Source organism: Medicago truncatula, chromosome 2 (assembly GCF_003473485.1).
Source record: "Medicago truncatula cultivar Jemalong A17 chromosome 2, MtrunA17r5.0-ANR, whole genome shotgun sequence".
In the NCBI taxonomy this organism is placed as follows: Eukaryota; Viridiplantae; Streptophyta; class Magnoliopsida; order Fabales; family Fabaceae; genus Medicago; species Medicago truncatula.
In genome coordinates this window covers 22,052,796-22,059,831 of record NC_053043.1, presented here as the reverse complement: position 1 = coordinate 22,059,831, position 7,036 = coordinate 22,052,796, and the positions used below count along the sequence as shown (strand labels likewise).

General features: G+C 32.8%; 1 long non-coding RNA gene across 4 annotated transcripts; it reads left to right on the top strand.

Annotated features, from left to right (window-relative positions):
• The first annotated feature begins 1,094 nt into the window (after positions 1–1,094).
• LOC25488354 (uncharacterized) lies at positions 1,095–6,750 on the top strand. 4 transcript variants are annotated; one of them, XR_003008995.2, is made up of 6 exons: positions 1,095–1,525; positions 1,662–1,871; positions 1,968–2,117; positions 3,243–5,786; positions 6,015–6,116; positions 6,211–6,750. It is a non-coding gene; the product is annotated as an uncharacterized lncRNA (long non-coding RNA). The 4 variants fall into 4 exon arrangements; XR_003008994.2 differs by having other exon boundaries at positions 1,968–5,264; positions 5,373–5,786; XR_005644120.1 differs by having other exon boundaries at positions 5,373–5,786; positions 6,211–6,736.
• The last annotated feature ends 286 nt before the right edge of the window (positions 6,751–7,036 follow it).

Genomic DNA, 7,036 nt, shown 5'->3' with positions numbered 1-7,036 from the left:
AACATATTAGGCTTGCCTAATTTTAAGTTTGTAACCTAATTTGGAGGTTTTGGTTGGGCCCCCTCCATTTTTGTTGTTTTTCTTCTGGCCTCTTATTTATATATATATATATTTTCGGTAGCCTAGCACTTTGCTAGGTACCTTTCCAAAAAAATAAAAAATAAATAAAAAGAGAAGACTTAAATATATATTTTTGTCCTTTATCTTTATCAAAAATGGGTTTTCTCTTATTTTTAACATCTCAGAAAAGTAAAGAAAAAGGTGCTAGTAGAAAAGGTGTTACTTCACCTTTGGATCGAGTGTTATAGGAATTCAGTTTGATGAGTTATTTCTTCTACTTCTTCGGCAGATAAGGGCAAAAATGCCTTATCATAGGGATCATTTACTACGGCAAATGCTTGTCGAATAATCTCAAGATCCTTTGTTGGTATCAAACAACTGTGAGGAGTGACAGTAGCAAAAGGGTGCTGCATCGATTTTTCATCATTTATTTTTTTAACCATGTTTTCATCTATATGTAGCTAATTTGCAGCAGGTTCAACATCTATTTCTTTCAACAAGTCAAAACATCCTATATTTTTATCTTTCAACAATTTTTTGTGACGTTTCTTTGTTATCATGTTAAGATTTCTTCTCTTACATCATTTTTTAACCCTTATCAATTTTAGAAAGGATGTCTAATATCCCGCTCATCAACTAGGGGTGTTTTACCAATCGAATGTATCAAACCATGAATGATAGGTATAACAAAGGATATTATCAAAGCAGTGTCAGTCAAGCAGGTTCAGTTATCAATGTCGATTTGTGGACGATTAATACGAAGGATATTTTGGTAATTATCACTAAGTATATAATATAGGGTTAATAGGTCTTTATCCTCCTGTAATATAAGTCATTTCCGATTTTTCCTTGTAAAATATTTTTTTTGATTTACCCCTGTAACTTTTTTTTTTAATTTACCCCCCTAATAGGCCAATCAAAAACGATTTTTTTTTATTTTTCAAGAATTTTTTCATTTTTGTTTGGACTATTAGGGGATAAATAAAAAAAAAAAAAAAGGTAAATAAAAAAAAATATTTTATAGGGAACTCCACTCTCTCTCATTCTCTCTAACCTCTCGGCCTCCATCCCTCCCCCATCATTCTTTCAAATTCTTCATCAAAACAAGTTAAAAATCAACATTCAATCAATGCAAAGAACTCCTTATAACATTGAGCCTTAATGCAAGCCTAATCCTTCTATTTTCTTCCCTCTCTCTGTCGAGTTCCCACCTTCCTCCCTTCTTTGATAATTTGAAGAATTGAAAAGCAACTACCATTGCATGTTTGATTAGAGTGATGATTAAGGGTTAATGGGTACTTGAAATCAAGAAGAGGAAGATTAAGCAATGACTGAACCATGGGTATTGGATTTGTCAATGGTGAAAGCTGTTACAGCCTTGGTTTTTTAATGGAGAATTGAAAAAGGAGAGGTTTTAAGCACGGAGAATCATAAAGCTCATCAGTTTATGTGTTCAACAAATTAGGTGAGTTCATATTCAAATTTGATTTGGGATTTACGATTATAAGCTATGAGAAAAGATTAGTATGTGTTAATGAATTGGATTGTATGTAGAGATTAAGTTGAAGCTCAAAAGAGATTAATTTTTGTGAAATTCGCAGGACATAATTGCAGTATTTTGGCCGTATCTTCTACTGTGTAAACCGAAATTAATTGATTACTGAAGTTTTAGATTCCTCATTCAATTCCCTTCAGCTTGGACACAAACTTTGTATGATTCGGGTTAGAAACGGATTCGAAAAACGCATTTGAAGTTGGTAGATTCTGCTGGAATTTGTTTACGGGTTTTGGGACAGCGCTTCACTAAAACGGTAATAACTCTTTCTCTGTAACTTGGAAAGTGAACTTTATTGCTATGGTTAGCTAACAAAATTCCCGACATTTTCGTACCGGTTTCATGATTTTAGGTTCGGTATTGAGGTCTGAAGTGGAGTTTGAAGTAAGGCGACTGATATGGGTTTTGTGCTGAACCAAGGAATCGAGTTGTTGGTGATAAGCTATGGGCTAGGGTTTGGTGTAGAAGCTTAGAAGCTTGAAGCAAATCTCAGTAAATACATGTGAGTTCTTTAAATAGTTTTCCTACCTTGGGTTTGTGTGTGTGTCCATGTGAGAATCATTGATCATGCTAGTTTATGAATTAGAGAAATTAGTACCCCTTTGTGCCATGAATTGCCAAGAAATGTTGTAAGTGTTTGCAATACTATTTATTATTACTGTTTTCTTATTCAAGTTTAAAAAAGGGAAATAGGTGAGCAAACATTTAACCATTGATCGGCAACACATGGTACACGAGAGTAAAATAACATGTATTACGTTTGGGTGGCATATGATCTCTAAGTGTTGGGAATTTATAGAACCTCGACTTAGATATATAGTCTAGAATGACCATGCTAACATGTAACCTAAGTACATTAGGTATAAGTATGTATGAATAAGAATATGCACGTATTGATTTACCGCTAATCGGGTAGGTTATGGACCCGTGGTAAACAAGTAAGCAAATATAAGTTATAACACTTCAAGCAAGATGTAGGTGTCGTGTCTTTCCATTATCCACGCCAAGGGGGATACGAGAGGTTCTCGTCAGGGGAACGAGATACGCTCCGCAAGGTAGGCCCGCACGTCAATGAGGGAGTCCGATGTACCTTAGTTAGGTTTTCATCGGTCAAGTAAGGGAATGTACTCGGGGTTACTCCTCTCGAAGCACTCCGTAAAATGAACCAAGATAATGTTGTTTGTTACACGCTAACTTCTAACATAAAAATGAATATGATATGATTACGATATGTTTCGAGATAAGAATAAGCTTATGCAATAGAACAAGTTATGAAGATATATTGTCGACGGTCTTAGTAATTCCCCAATCGTCCAGTTTAGGAACATGTCATGAATGACTTATGTTAGGTCTTGATGCGTTTCTCGTATCTCGACATAGCGGTCCTAGGTTCCCTTCACCGCCATGACATGTATAGTACAAGAGTTATGAGCTAAGATATGAAGCACCTACGACAGATCTAGTATGCACGACCGTCTAGGTAAGCAAGTCCACACACGTATAATCAACGACCAGGTTCTATTTTAGACACTTGGTGACCATAGGTTTTCCCCGAGGTTACCTATAGCCTAGGATTAGGTAGAACTCATTGAGACATCATGTCTCATCCCAAACCTTATTGTTTTAGATCAGCAGGTCAGGATGTAGGATAGCAAGCTTGTGACCGAATGGATATACAACAAGGACTTGTTCGTACCCGCTAAAGGATGTCTTATGGGTTTAAGAGTGGTGTACTATGCTTGGATAGATAGTGTTGTATCGTTGATTGTACGAACATATATTGTTGTATATAATTATTCATTCGAAGACTTATTGTTGTAAATTCATGTGCAACATTATTTGAAATAGGAACTTGTGTAGGCGCGACGTCTGTTGGCTTTTTCAGCTGGTTGCACCTACTTTGGCATAACAGTTGGAATCCATTTTTTTTTTCTATAGTATTCGGTGCAATAGGAGCATGACCACATGTAGAACCCAATTTTTTCACTTTCTTCACAAGGTGCTTTTTGTCTTGATCAAGTTTCACGACGTCTTGCTTCGACTTCAACCAACAACAATTAGATACGTTGTGACCAATAAAACGACAGTGAAATAAAAACACAGGAAGCTTGTAATAAATTACCTCAATCTTGAATACATAATTGTCACCTTCCATCATTATTACATTTTACATCGAAAAGGCGACTAGACAAATCTATATCAACCAAAATACTCTTTAATGTCTGAAAACCCTATTATTTTATGTTAATACCATAATTGCTATGTATTAAACATACATTAATTTATGTTACGATTTATGTCTAAAGAACTAAAAAATTTCATCAAACATCTAGAGCACAAAATATACATACAACTTTCATGGTATTATTTTATTTCTTAAACGACAACATTGCACTAATATTTAATTTAATCTAAGCTCACAGTAAAAAGAAGATTTTAATTGATCAACAACTACAAAACAACCATCTATTTCACAATAAACAAACTATCATTTAATTGATTAACAACTACCCAAACAACCATATATTAATTTTAAAAGAACAACTAACCAAACAACCATATAAAAGAATTTGAATGGGTTTGCTTTGTTGTAGTAGGGAGGAAAATTGTATGGTTTGTGTTTGTGTGTTGTTTTGGTTTCTGTATATGTCAACATCGAAACAACTCGTTATACTATTTATTGATGAACAAAAATTAATTATCGTTCTTCCTGAACAATGGTTAAATACTCTTGGAGGCTTGGAGGTATGCTCGGAAGTTTGAGGTTCTTGTGAGCAATCTAAGGTGTCTAAAGAGAAATTTTTAGAATTTAAGCAATTAGGGTAATATATTTTTCAATGGAGAAAACTTATGTGCATTTCCTTAGATATTTTTTATGTGATTCTTCACATAAAATACTCATAACTATCAATGATTTTTTAAATCCATAATTTTCTTAAAGTTTGATATAAGTATAAATTGTGAATTTTATGTGAATAATCACACGAAAAGTATCTAAGAAAACATATTCAAGTTTTTTTTAGGGGAACATGTATCTAAGTTTTTTTTTTTTATTTGTGGAGAAAAGAAAAGTATAAGTTTCACTATAACCTATTACAATACAATATTTGTACCAAGAAAAAGAAAACCTACTACAATACCCTTATGGATCGATCCAAATACAATCGAACCCTCTACAACTCAAGCAACAACACCGACTCATTGGTCAACTAATTCAGACTAAAATATAGTTGTTTTAGGTGTAACATTGATTTTGGTCAAAAAGAGAGTCCAATAATATTGATTTTGGTAAAAAATAAATAAAAATTAAGTAACATTGATTTTGGTCAATAATAGAATTAGTAACATTCATTAATATTCCCATTAACTATTTTAAATTAATAAACAAATATCTATAACTGTTATTTGACTTCCTTTCAAAAAAAATTGTATTTGACTTTGAATAGTTTATTCTTTATAGTATTTTCATTCAAAATTTACATTTATCGTTCATGCACTATATATTAAGATTAGGATGTGGCTAAACTGTGATTAGGATTCATAGTGTTAGAAGTCAATATTAGGGTTTTTCACTTTGTCGTCGCTAGCTTTGTAACCCATTTGATCGATGATCGATTATTCATCTCCAATCACCATTCTTCAACTACAGGTATATGATTCTACATGTGTTACTTCTCTATTTTCCATCTATTAATTCATTAATTTCTTTCTATCTGTTTGTTTTTATTAACCTTTTCTGCATTCGTTGAAACATCAGTGAAACCCGTTTTGATGCGTTCGTTGGGGATCTTCTTTTCTCCGTTCTTCATTTACTTTTTCACAAGCCGTGATGTTTGTTCAAGTGTAATTTCTTTGATTAATAACCAATGTAAGAGATAACACTACCTCAGTTTGAGCAAGCTCTTAAGTCTATAAAATCATTTTCAAGAGACAGAGAACTTGAAATTCCACCAAGATGGATGAATTGGTTAGGCTTGTGAGAGTTAATGAGCCTTTTTGGGGCAAACCTTCAAATAGTCAAGATGGGTACACTCTTCATCGTGAAAGTTACGAGCAAGTTTTTCTCAAGAACAATCATTTTAAAGGTGCGTACGTGTGCGAAGAATCTTCCAAATATTCAGGGTTGGTGAAGATTAGTGGCATAGAGTTAGTTGGCATATTTCTCGACTCAGTAAGCATCAATTATAATTTACCACTAGAAAATTTTAAATTGATGATGAAAATTGATTTTCTTATCACTTTATTAATTGAAATAATTAGAGAGTGAATTCAATGTTTTTATCTATAATTTTCGGCTCTAATTAAATCTATTTTAGTACGAAGCACTAACTCTTTCATTAATATTTTGTGAAGAAATACATCTACTAATAAGATAATGATATATAACCCATCTTTATAGATCAAATGGACAAACTTGTTCCCAACAATTGTTACCAAAGCTGAAACTATCAAAGTGTTTGAAATCAGTTCTCGAGGAAGTCGAGATGGAGCTTTATTATTGGTATAATATTTTTTTTGCAAACTTGGATTTATGTTAAGCTTCTTGATTATTAATTAATTCTTTTCCCAAATTTTAAATGTTTTTTTGGTTATAGGTGAATGAAGAAATGCATATTTTATCACCTCTGGTGAGGCCTCGCGAATTTAACATCATTCGCTACTGCAAAAAAGTTGATCCTGAAGTATGAGTGATAACTGATGTCTCATTTGACTCCTCTCGACCAAACACTGCACCTCTTTCTCGTGGTTGGAAACATCCCTCTGGATGCATCATTCATGAAATGCTTCATGGGGGTTGTCTGTTTAGTACTTAATTAACAATAATGTTATTATGAATATAGAGATACGCACATAATAGTCTAATACTAATAGTAATGAACAAATGCTTAACGAATAATTTTAAGCTAAAAGTATATTAAAAATAAAGATCGAAATTGTCTTTTCTATGAGTAGTGTGTTAATTTTATAAATTGTCTTAATGGGTGTAGGTTAACTTCTGTTTTTAGGGTTTTTGTCTCTATTTCTCTTTTTCTTGGCTGTATATATGGGATTGATTACCCTTACACGATCCACAATGGTGGGTGCTTCACTTTTTATTGGTGTTTATAGAGAATGGTGCCTATAGAAGGACAGTCTCTCTCTTCATTTTTTGTGTAAATTTCATTTAATATTTTCTATTGAAATAAACGAGTGATTTTGAAATGTAATAATATAGAATTATTAGTGGGACCAATTAGTAAATTTGGTTGTGGTGTTGGGTTGGAGGAATTGAGTACTTATAAGTATTGACATTAAAAAATTATAAAATGAATGTTGTGTACATGTGGGACTCACTTAAACACCCAAATAACGGAGCTCCAATGTGAATGGTTTTACAATCTAAATTATATTAGATCCTCTTTATGTTGTTTTTAAAAAATA